General features: G+C 44.2%; 1 long non-coding RNA gene across 6 annotated transcripts in view; it reads left to right on the top strand.

Moving 5' to 3' along the window:
- The window catches only part of LOC116102770, a 46191-nt gene extending 39919 nt beyond the window's left edge, over window positions 1-6272 (top strand). For all 6 annotated transcript variants that reach the window (XR_004123278.1, XR_004123277.1, XR_004123274.1 and 3 more), the window contains 2 exons: window positions 5235-5327; window positions 5554-6272. This is a non-coding gene — a long non-coding RNA (uncharacterized LOC116102770). The remainder of the gene's footprint in view (window positions 1-5234; window positions 5328-5553) is intronic.
- The last annotated feature ends 6470 nt before the right edge of the window (window positions 6273-12742 follow it).

Below are 12742 nucleotides of genomic sequence, written 5' to 3'. Positions count from 1 at the left end.
AAAAAAAGTTCTCCCTTACTTCTAGGCCCCATAATAAAGAATAGAATGGGAGAAGAAAGCTCATGGGAGACTCATGGGAGACTGTGGATTAGGGGTGTAAGGTTACTGATCTTGTAATTTTATGGGATGTGGGGAGAATTGCACCTAGTGCCTTCAGCTTGTTAGAGAAGTACTCTACCACTACACTATATTTCCAGACCTCTTGTTTTTTCCTTTTAACTTTTAAATGTAGAGGTAAGGTCTACACAGGTTGGCCTTGAACTCATTCTGTGGCACAGTCAGGCCTTGAACTTGTCATCCCCCTGCTTCAGTCTCCTGAGGGATGACAGCTGGGATTATAGAGCTGTTCCACCAAGCCAGCCTCTGATCTATTAGAATTTTTTTTTTTGAGACAGGGTTTCTCTGTGTAGCCCTGGCTGTCCTGGAACTCACTCTGTAGACCAAGCTAGCCTCGAACTCAGAAATCTGCCTGACTCTGCCTCCCAAGTGCTGGGATTAAAGGCGTGCACCACCACTGCCTGGGTGATCTATTAGAATTTTGATGGGAGAAGTTTTCCTGAAACCTGCGGAGCTGAGGGTATTGTGAGGACTGGCGTGGAGTTGACACAGAAGCCATGTGAGTACAGGCAGGAACTAGAGGCAGAAGGCACTACAAGAAAAAGCCTCTAAGTTATATAGAAATAGCTGTGAACTTGGGTCTTAGAGGGCGAAGAGGATACTGTAGTGACTTTAAGGCCACAGCAGGAGAGTGATTTGGTTTCTGGGAGAAGTTTGACATTTTCTCTGTGATGACGTATGTCTTAGGGTTTTACTGCTGTGAAGAGACACCATGATCAAGGCATCTCTTATAAAGGATAACATTTACTTGGGGCTGGCTTACAGGCCCACAGGTTCAGTTCATTATCATCAAGGTGGGAACATGGCAGTGTCCAAGGCAGTCATGGTGCTGGAGGAGGTGAGAGTTCTACATTTTTTCATCTGAAGAAAGCCAGGAGAAGACTGTCTTCCAGGTGGCTAGGAGAAGGGTCTCAACCCTCCCAGCAAGTGACACACTTCCTCCAACAAGGCCACACCTCCAACAACAAGGCCACACCTACTCCAACAAGGCCACACCTACTCCAACAAGGCTACACCTCCTAATCGTGCCACTATCCTGGCCAAGCATATTCAAACCATTACAACATAGAACTTTACTTCATAACTCAGGGTCACAGTCTCTTTTAGCCATTGTCTTGATGTGGTTTTTATGTAAACAGTGTCCTCTGAAGATCTATCTATTAAGAGCATGGTACCAAGAGTAGCGATATTTGGAGGTGATGTAGACGGTCAGAGGCTGGGGTCTATGAAGAAATCCCTTAGGCCCCAAGAGGTGTGGCCTTTGAGGGGATTGTGGAACCCTAGTCTCTCAGTCTCCTCTGCTTCTTGGCCTAAGATAATAGCTTGCTCCAACTTCTCCTTACAATGGCTAGTGGGCACTTACACTAGAGGTCCAAAGTGATGAAGTTGCAGGATCTTAGGCTGGAACGTCCCTTATTTCTAAGTAAACCTTTCTACTTCACAAGTGGACTCTACCATGCATTTTGTTACAGTGATGGAAAATTGACTCCTAGATTCCTTTTACTTACAGAATGGATCGAACCCAGCAGTACATTTTTTAAAATTCTGAGTAGAAAGCACATAGGTTATTTTATTCTTCATGCTTTTCTTTAAGTTGAAATTGTTGCCTATTTTTTTTTTAAAAAAGAAAAGATATGTAAAGAAATATACAATTGTCCCATTTTCCTACGCCCCCCCACCCCCAACTAGAGGCATGGTACTAAATAACCACTGACCAGAATGCGAATCACCCAGGCTCTTTTTCTTACAAATTGTCACCAAAGTCTACAACCAGAGTAGTGGTGGATGTGGTGGGCCAGTCCTGACAGGTATCCCCGCCAGGCTGAGAACCATGTGGCTTTGTGTAAGCTGCAAGAAGACCTTCAGAATTAATGTTTAGAAAAGCTGAGCCCTTCCGAGTGCCTCGTGTGATGGGGATGAGACGCGGAGCAGGGAGAGATCTGACAAGCCAGCAGTATCTAGAAAGTTGAAATGCAGGTTGAGAACCAGGGCTGTGGGGCAACTTTCCTCAATTCTACCCCAACTTTACCATGCCATTTTATGTCCATAATATGTAGCCTTGGGGGGGGGGTGTATGAATCAAATCAACTTCAGTCAATAATTGTCTATTTGATACCTCATTTGTCCCAAGCAGTGGTCAATTCTGCAACCATAAAAATGAAAAAAAGAAACCAATCATCTCTCTGGGGGAGCTTATGGTCTTTTAAAGGTGAACTTACCGTACTGGAGAACATTTCCTCTGGGGGTTAATTGCCAGACCACTGTCTGCATCATGGATCATGGAGATTGCGGTTTCAGGATTGTGGCTGAGGGTGTTGTATTAGCCTTTAGGTTGTCAGTAGCAGGCATGTATTGGAAGCATGATGTCCTTCACTTCCTAGCATGGTCTTTTGTCTAGCTCAGGTAGCCTGGACATTGTATGTTACCGGAGTCACTCCTTCAGCAGTTTCCTCAGAAAGTTTGGCTTTGGCTTGAAACAAATTCTTTTTTTTTTTTTTTTTTTTTTTTTTTTTTTTTTTTTTTATTTCCCAGGGCTGTTGTGTTTCATAGGTCAGCTTGTATACTTGATATCTGCATCCAGGAGATAAATGAAGCTGAAGAGAGAAATGGAAGCTGGCATTTGTCAGAGAGTTACTATTTCCATGCTCTGTTTACAGGACCTTGGGAGGGCATCCTTCCCCAGTTTGTCCAGAAGGGATACTGCTTTACATTTTACATGAAGGTGACAGAAGCTGCCAGATGGCATTGCTGACCGAAACACTCTCCCAGATCAGTGCAACCCACAGGGCTTATGTTCACTGCGCAGGACCTCTTGGAAAACCAGGGACCATATGTTTAGCCTAAGAGAGAAATGGCTCAGAAAATATGTTTATGAAGCTTTGAAATGTTAGGACAAGAATGGATTTTAGAAAGCACAATGTTTAGCTGTCTAATTTCCCATGCGTAAAAGCAGGCCCTTGCACTTTAGAACTTCATGGAAAATTTGAGATTATTTTGTTTGCCTTCCTTATCTTGTCGACGAGGACCACAGCGGCTGGAGAGGTGACATCAGCTTTCTATCCGACGTAGCTTCCCGGGTTGTCAGACTTCTGATCCTCTATCCTTTCTGTTTTGCTGTATTGATTGGCTCGCAGATGGCAGTGGTCAGACTCAGACCACTGACAGAATGGAAGTGGTATAAAATGTGTCAGGAATTACATCAAGTGCATGAGGCCCAAGGTTCTCATTCAGGACTTCAGAGAACTCTGTTGTGAGGCGGTTTTCTGCCCGTACCTAATGAGGCATGCATGACCATCTCTCTTAGTGTTGTCAGTTTGACATGGATGGAAGCACCCCAGTAGCCTGATAGGATCTGTCTTAGTCAGGGTTTCTATTCCTGCACAAACATCATGACCAAGAAGCAAGTTGGGGAGGAAAGGGTTTATTCCACTTACTTCCACATGGCTGTTGATCACCAGAGGAAGTCAGGACTGGAACTCAAGCAGGTCAGGAAGCAGGAGCTTGGATGCAGAGGCCATGGAGGGATGTTCCTTACTGGCTTGCTTCCCCTGGCTTGCTCAGCTTGCTTTCTTATAGAACCCAAGACTTCCAGCCCAAGGATGGCACCACCCACAAGGGGTCCTCCCCCCTTGATCACTAATTGAGAAAATGCCCCACAGCTGGATCTCATGGAGGCATTTCCTCAACTGAAGCTCCTTTCTCTGTGATAACTACAGCTTGTGTCAAGTTGATACACAGAACCAGCCAGTCCAGAATCCATATTTTTTTTTGGGGGGGTGGGATGATCAGTGAGATGGTGAGGATGTCCTGTTTGGAGGCCTGGGTTTACCATAGGGTGACTAATTCAGGCAAGTTGCTTCATCCTGGTTCCATCCGGGTCTCTTCATAAACAAAATGGACACAATCATGCCCACTGTATCCTCCATTACAAAGTTCTGGGGAGCAGCACATGACTGGAGAGTTGTGGTACTAGAGGGCTCCACAGTAAGCACATTCCCAGACAGCTGGCTAGGGAACTGTTGGGGTGGGAGGGCAGAGGGCAGAACAGAGGGGTGAGTGAGACTGACGGAAGGTTCAGATAGCTATTCCTGGCACTGGGGACCTGAGTGGGAATACAGAAGGCTGGGGATGAGGCTCCTGTCAGCGAGTGCGTCCTCAGCTTCCTGTCAGTTCTCAGGACTGTAAGAATGGGATTCTCAAGCACCATGTAAGCTCAGATCCTTAAATCTATAGTCTCTCTCATAGGCTCACTATTAAATACGTATAAAATGGGAAAGCAACAGGGGCTAGATTCCTCTCATGCACACACATACACATGCACATCATATGCATAGTGTACATCATATACATAGAGAGAGACAGAGACAGAGAGACAGAGAGAGACTAGAGTAAAATCTTTAGTGTGTCCACGTGTGCAAGAGCAAGCCTCTCCGTGAAAGAACAGGGAAATTGGGCTTTGTGATTTAGTCTTCTCCAGTCCTTCAGCATCTGAGTGGGGTCTTAGAGGAGATGGATGCTTAGGGTGGAGAATGGATGAATGTGTCTGACTGTGTCTCACAAATCAACACCTTCTCTCTGCTGCCTTTATTGTACACACTTTCTTTAATGTCAAGAGCTAAAACAATCCAGTGTTCACCTCTCCCCTCATACTGCTTCAGCGGATATTCCTGGTAGGAGAAAAGAGGCAGAACATTTCCTTTCAAAAGTCTTTGGAGAGTTTTCATGGAAATTATACTCATTTGGAGGAAAGTAGATTCCCTATGTCTCTTATCCGTTTCATAAATGCCTTTTGTATTATCCTCTGGGAGAGCTACCTATTCCTATTATAGAAAGCAATCTGGATATATAATAGAATGGATGGAAGACTGTCATGAATTTTCAGGTAATTTGTGAGACTTCAAAGAAGTGCGTACTGACAGATTGTAACTCACTCTCATCAAGATCTCACCTCCAGAGGAGCTTTTCTCACCCTTGGAAGTTTATGGAATATTGCCTTTACATATTTTTCTCTGAGATGGCTCTCTCTCATCTCTGTAGTCAATTCTGTAAGCACTGAAGTCAAATCAAGTGAGGTCAAACCCCAGTCAGTCATTTATTAACTATGTAATCTTGGGCAGGTGCCTTAACCTCTTCACCTTCTCGACTGTCTGTGATGTGAGGAGGAGTGAAGTGAGGCGACACACGCCCGCTAACAGACTGCCTGATATAGGGTGAGTACTTAGAGAATGAGGCTACAGTTATGAGCAAGCTGAAGCTATGCTTGCCATGTAGCACGTGAAAGTGTGTATGCATGCATTGGTGTCTGTCAGTGAAAGGCAGAGAGGAAATTTTTACTTCTCAGAGAGCACCTTACTCTTGTGAGGCAACTGTAGTTACAAATTATTCATTTTACTTTCTGTTCAAAATGAATAGTTTTTTTTTTTTTTTAAATCACAGACAGGAGAGAAGATAGATTCATCAAGGAAAGGAATTGAAAAGGCCGTGAGAGAGCACAATGAGACAAGAGGATGAAGGCGAAACTGGCATGCTATTCGGTACTCACTGGAAAGGAAATAAAGAGCTCTGCAGTGAGAACCTCAAAAGCTTTGTGACCTAACAATGAGACCTGGGGGGATGGCAGAGCTCCTGACTTGGGAGACAAACTCAGTAACAGATACTTGGCAGAGTTCTGACTACTTTCGACTTGGGACAAAGGCAGAAGAAATAGGAAGAAAGAATTGCAGAGTGGTTTATTATGTCTGTGTCACAAAGGGGGCAGGAAACCACAACTTTGAAGACTTGAAGGAACTGGTTAAGGTAGCCCTGGGAGCCAGCAACGGTGCTAAGGTTGGGGAAAGTGAAGGCAGATGAGAGCAGCTAGGACTGTAGAGTCGCCTAGATGTCAAAGTCCCTCCTGTTAGGAGAAGCATGCTGCATGTGTGACTTTGAGAAGTCAGTTACACCGACACTGGAACTTTACATGAATGTTCAGGACCAAGCCAGATACCAAAAAAGAAGCAACGGAAGATGGGTGGAGAAGACTCAGTGTAGGCCCGGGGGTGAATTTCCTTTCAGTTTTGGAATCAACAATGATTTCTAGATTCTCATTATTGTGTTTTGGTGTTGCACCCCAAATGAAGTCGTTCTTTAACTAAAGAGGCAGTAATTATTATGGATGCTCCCAAGGTATTATTTATTATTTCCTTCCATTGTTTACACAAGGAAAAAATTGACTGTGAACCAGATTGTCAGTATGAGTACTTAGGTAGAAGTAAGGCGATTGGGAGCATTAAAACCCAGGAACACAGAACAATTTTCTGAGGGACGTGCATCTGTGAGTTCAAATCATTGGAAAGGTAATCAGTGGGTGTGGTTGTCTTACTGGACCAGTCCCATAAGTCCACTACCTAGAAATCAAGACGCGGTTCTCCCTCTTGACCCCACTTTCACCTTCAGCTGTAGCCCTTCCGTGACACAAGATGAGTGTGGTCTAGCTTCCCTCCACCCCCACCCCCGCTAAAGAGTTGTCTACTGTCTACGCCACTGTCACTAAGTATCCCGGGCCTTTCTGAACTCCCTTCACTAAGCTTTCTGCTCCCTGTAATCCCTTGTGTCATTTACGATCCCCACCTTGCTTAAGTCAGCTGTCACTTCCCCATCATTTGACAGAGTTGCTCACCCCAGGCCTGCATTCTCCTATCTCAGTCTCCAGGAGACCACACCAGGCTGGTTTCCCCTCACTCCTGACTCCATCTTTCCTTTGCCACTTCCTCTTCCTCTTCCAACCAGAGAATCCTGAGCTCTCTCATTGCGATTCTCTTTTCTACCAACTGTCATTGCCTGTGTGTTTTGCCCAGTATCATGGCTTTAAATGCTGTGCATATTCTGAAGACTGTGAAATGAGCCTTTGTAACCCAGACATTTCCCCTGGACTCCTGATCTACAGATAGCTACTTGACATTCCCATTTGGTGTCTATTAATCACCTCAAACTTAACATGTCCTAAACTGAGTTCCTAATACCTCTTTAGAGAGAAACTCCAACATGTCCCTGTCTATCTCAGCAGCAGTACTGTTCTGGGGGGCTCCAAACAAAGCTTGGACAGCGTCCTTTGCTCTCCTCATATATGTTACTGTGCACCCAGTTCCCCTGCAAATTGTCTAAGTTTCATGTTTAAAAGAGAACTACCTCTTGACCCTTTCTCACCAATCCCTGGTACCACTCTGATCCAGTCCACAGTCATCTCCCCCGTGGATTGCTGCAGGACCTCCTATGGTCCTGGACCTTGTATGGCTCCTGGTCTTCTGTTGTTATTTGGTTTCCCAGCTGCAATCCATGAGCTAGCTGTATAGCAGCCAGAGTGACCTGTTGAAACCTAGGTCAGACCACTCTGCATTCTTCCCATGATCTGATTTCTTTCTCAGGGAAAATGGCAGGGTCTTGACCCCAGTCTATAAGGCCTGGAAAGGTTTTGTTCCATGTCACCTCTCTGAATTTATCTTCTCCCAGTCTCTGATTTCTCAGACAAGCCACTTCAAATTTCAGCGTGCGGGGTGCCTCCTGCTAACAGTTCCTAGTACTTGCTCTTTCCTTTCTCCGCCTGGATTGCCCTTCCCCCGCCTACCCATATGGATAGTGAGGCTATCTTTTCAGTCGTTTGTCCCTGAACAGTGAGATTCTCCATGAGGCTTCTTCTCTTTAGACATGTCCATGTATCTGTGTGTGTATGTTTGTGTCTGTGTACATTTTTGAAGTACCCACAGAAGCCAGAAGAGGGAGTCAGATCTCCCATAAGTGGAATTAGTTGTGAGCTGCCACGTGGGTTCTGGGAATTATTTTTGAAAAAAAAAAAAAAGCAGTCAGTGCTCTTAAGTGCCAAGCCATCTCTGTAACTGAAGCTTGCTTGCCAAGATAGCCAATCTAAATTCTCACTTACTCCTGCCCCAATACTGTGTTCCCTCTGACATTCTTCATATTTTCTCCTTAATATTTAACTACTTTGTGGCATCTAATATATTTTATGTACAGGCTTGCCTGTTCTCTTTCCTTCCCACCACATAGTAAAGGGTTTGTTTGATTTATTTAGGTATGTAGCCATTTTGTTCTTGCTGTAGGTCTCAATTGATATTTGTAGTAAAAAATCAATGGAATTAAGTTATAGGTAATCAGGAGTCATGCCTCAGAACTTCTTCATTCTACCCTGTCATTTCCAAAGATAGACATTTACAAGCATTCTATCTTTTTAAGCTGAATAAATATTGCCATTTATAGCTGTTGGGAAAAGTCTCGGCTCAGGACCCCAAGACCAAGTTCTTGACACAAATGAGATTTGTCAGAGAGACAGAGGGCAGGGAATAAGAGACAAAGACAAGAGGGAGAAGAGGAAGAGAACAATGTTTAAGAGGCCAGGAGTATTTCTCCTAGAGGGACAAAGGACTACATCCGGAGAGAGAAGCAACAGACGTGGCCCATAGGAAATTGGCGGTTTATAAAGGCAAAGGGGGAAATCCCATATTAGAATGTGGTGTTTAATTTTAACTGGGCGTGTTAATTGGTGAGCCAAAGGGGACTTTTGATTGCTGGACTTTAATACTTTGAAAGCTGGACCTTGGTGGTCAGCCTCAGGAAGAGGAAGTGGCCAAATAAGGGAATAGACATTGATGACTAGCTTTAGGGATGTAATCTAATGGTATTTAGCGAGGTAGAGGAAATGGGGGGAGGACAAGGCCTGCCAGAGCCATGCTCACCCACTCAAGCTGCCAGAGCCATGCTCACCCACTCAAGCTGCCAGAGTCCCTTCAGAAGCCATAGAACCATTGTAATCTTAGTCTATAGAGCTTTCAATTGTCATAAATAACAGCAATAATCATAGTTGTCTGTTTCAACCATTTTCTAAGTGCCTATTTAAATATCCACTGAATTATTACTATGGACCTTGTGATAAATTGTTCTAACTCAGTAACCTTGTGACTCTTCTAGTCACAAAACATCTCTCTGGACTCTGGTCTCTTCTGATAAAGGAGAGAGCCACACACACACTTCTGAGTTTTTGGAACCTGTATGAACATTCAACATATGTATAATTTTTGATTCTATGACAACAAAAAAAAAATCACTAGGAAGGCTAGCTATTGTGGTATTATTTGCCAGTTTTGAATATTTGCTGTCCATTCATCACTGCTTGTGGGATAAGATGAGAGTAGCATTTTCAAAGGAAGGTACGGATGGCAGAACATGATTTATGGTTTTAAGTGACTCTCTATAGATGCAGAGCCACGAACAGCCACAGTCATAATCTGCTTTTTTATAATCTCTTATTGCATACAAAGCTCTCTCTTCAGGCAGCATTTTTATTTTTATTTTTGAAATCACACTTGGCGGCCAGCATGGACATTATTCTTTGAGCACTTATTGTGGAGGCTGAGACTTGATTTTTCTAAGATGATGCAGTGAGGTATAAGTGCTTCTACACTTTACTTCTGATCCCTCAGCAGCTCTCTTTTTCTGTAGCTGGGAGCTTCTTACACGCCATTTAATCTTGTCTCTACTCTTTGCAACACTGGTGTTCCTGGCTGAGTTCAAGCTGCCTGGCCTTCTAACACACTGTCTCCTACTATTGTGAAGGAGTTCCATGAGACCGGCAGAGATGTACAGATCTTAGAGAAGTCGGAGGTCTTTTTAAAGTCTCTTATACACAGTGAGATGACAAGATGCTCAAGTTTTTTGTGAGTGCCCTGAGAAGCTGAACCTTCAAAGAGGAATCAGTTAAATCAGCAAGTCACTTCGAGGGTTCTGCTGTGCGCTTGATCCTCGGGGGAACCTAAACGAGCAGTGGTTTCGGTGGGGTGACTGGCTGTGTCGCCAAAATTCTCCTGCTTAGTACTCTGCTTTCCCTGCAGCTGCTGACAGTCTTCAGCTGGGGCTTCTGAACCCTTTGAGGTCACAATCCCCAAGTGTTGGTTTTATCTACCTCCCCTTTTCTCCTTCCCTCCCTTCCTTTCTTCCTTTCTGTTTTTGTTTCTTTGAGTCAGGATCTTACTATGTAGCCCAGATTGGTTCCGAAGTCAAGATCCTCCTGCCTCAGTGTACCGAGTTCTGGGGGCTCTGGGGGTACAGTCAAGACACTACCATTGCTGGCTTCCTGCTCCTTCCTTAAAAGGTGAAGCATTTTGCTACCCAATCCTTCCCAACTCTGTTCTCTTGGATTGTCCCCCATCATCCATACCTGTCACCTCTTCATCCCTCCCTGTGTCATTGGGTCTTTGGAACCTTGGAGCTAACTCCTTTCCATTCTTTTTCTGGATAATCCTGCCTCACCCATTGAGACCATTCTGAGGGATCAGTCCTTCGAAGTTCTTTTCTTTCCCATCCAATCTTACTCGGGGAGATGGCTCCTCTCTGTTGTTCCTCTGAACTCGTTGCCTTTCTGCAGTTATGGAACAGACCTGTTTTGATTCATCCATTGTCCTGAGGGATGTCACAGGGCTTAAAGTAGTTAAATGCTTAATAAAACATTGATTCTGAGGAGTGAGCGAATTGTAGGATGTGAGACCATGGTTGGCACAATACTTTTAATTGCATATACAGTCTATGGCATGGAAATTGGAGCCTAATATGCAGTGAATATCCAGAAGCTTCAGGAAGACTCTCAGACAGTCTCAAGTCTCAAAACTGGCCCACAAGCACCTGTACTCTTGGAGATGGACAGGGTGGTTTGAATGGTTTAAGGGATGTCTGAACTCACCGATGCCATGAGTATTCTCAGAGTGAACTGTGAGGTGCTTTAACAACAGTTTCAGGGCCATATAAAAGCAACTGTCTTGGTAACAACAGCTCTATAATTAGGCTTAAGGCCTTAATCATCAAGAGGAAAATCCATGCCTGGTTCTAGAAACCATAGATCTTGGAGGAGAACCTATACTGTCACCTTACTAAGCCAGCATAGTTCCTAACTGCATTCTAAATATTTACCCTTATACCCATAGTCAAATGTAGCCCTCACCCCCTCATCAAAGAAACTTCTCTTTGTAAGTGTAACAGACAGAGACTATGACAGAAAACCATACAGGATCAAAATGCAGAAACTAAGCGATGATGTGGTGTCGGGCCCCAGCTGCTACATCTACTATACACCTGCTAAGGTACAAGGAACATCACAGAAGGGCAATGGTATGTTATTTTAAGTGTCAGAAAAACAGGAAGTTCCTGTAAGATGTCTTCCGTAGAAATGATAGGGAAGTCTCAAAAACATGGCTGCCTAGACAGTGTCTGGACAGGATTACACCACTAGACACGCTAACATGGAAGAGGGAAATTCGAAAGAGTCTCAATCCTAAACAAGTAACTATAGGCAACTAAGGAATTCTGAGAGTGGAAGAAACAACCTTTCCCATGGAGGAGCACCCCTTAACCTCTATACCCCAACTTGTTATCTAAAAGCACATGGTCAGTCCTGAAACCATATGCATACAGGTAATTATATCTATATACTTATGAATACATTGGATATTTAGAAGTATATATAATTAAAATAAGAGGCCATAGATGTGTGTGTGTGTGTGTGTGTGTGTGTGTGTGTATGTGTGTGTGTGTGTGTGTGTGAGAGAGAGAGAGAGAGAGAGAGAAAGAGAGAGAGAGAGAGAGAGAGAGAGAGAACAAAGTTATGTGGTTGGAGAGAGAAAAGGAAAGGGAGAAATGATGTAACTATATTAATTTCAAAAAATAAAGAAATAACACTTTTTAAAAAATAGCTATCAGGAAGTCAAGTAAGTATCAGAGGAAAGAGCTTCTTTTTGCAATGCACTCTCCACAGAATACATTACCTAGAAAACAAGTTGAATCAGAGTGCTGTAGCCCATCACTGTATAATGAGGCTTCAGGACGAGAGATTTCATAATGTGCCCCTTGTGTGGAAGCATATGGAACAAAGATCAACTTTTCCACTTGGACCCCTGGTTTCTCTTCAACAGCACCCCCTATGCAGGTGTCCCATCCCCAGCCCTTGAGTTAAGTGACTGTGCTGGTGGTCCCACACCCAGAGGAAACAGCTCGTTCCTCAGAGCGTCTTGAGAACCCTACAGTCTATCATGGAAAGTGCAGTGAGTAAGACTCAATCAGTGAGCAGCAGAGGCTGAGAAACTCGGGGGCCAAGCAGCCATTCAGAGTTTCCCCCCCCCCTTTCTGCTTTTAGCCCTCCTCCACTCAAAATAGAAACTATTTCCACCCTACTCCCTGTCCCCAACCTCAGCTTCAAGGTGGTCTACCACAAACACTCTGAATGACAGTAGGGGAGTCACCAACCCTCCTGTCAGGCTGTACACTAAGCTGAGGAAATGGAAGCCTAGAAAGGCCAAAGAAAGTACTGCTTTGACCTTTTAAAATTATTAATTAATTAACTAGTTTAATACACATGGGTGTTTTATCTGCATTGTGCTCTTAATGCCCTTAGATCCCCTGGGACTGGGATTACAGACAACTGTATGCCACCATGTGGTGCTGGGAATTGAACCCAAGTTCTCTAGAAGAGCAGCCAGTGCTCTTAACACATCTTTTCTTTGCTTTACTCTTTGGCTGGTGAGCATAAGGAGGAAATGAAGTGGATGGGGGAAGGGTCTCTGAAAGCAACACACCGCTCCTCACGCATCTG

Source organism: Mastomys coucha, unplaced genomic scaffold (genome assembly GCF_008632895.1).
Source record: "Mastomys coucha isolate ucsf_1 unplaced genomic scaffold, UCSF_Mcou_1 pScaffold1, whole genome shotgun sequence".
Taxonomy (NCBI): domain Eukaryota; kingdom Metazoa; phylum Chordata; class Mammalia; order Rodentia; family Muridae; genus Mastomys; species Mastomys coucha.
This window is presented reverse-complemented; position numbering and strand designations above follow the sequence as displayed.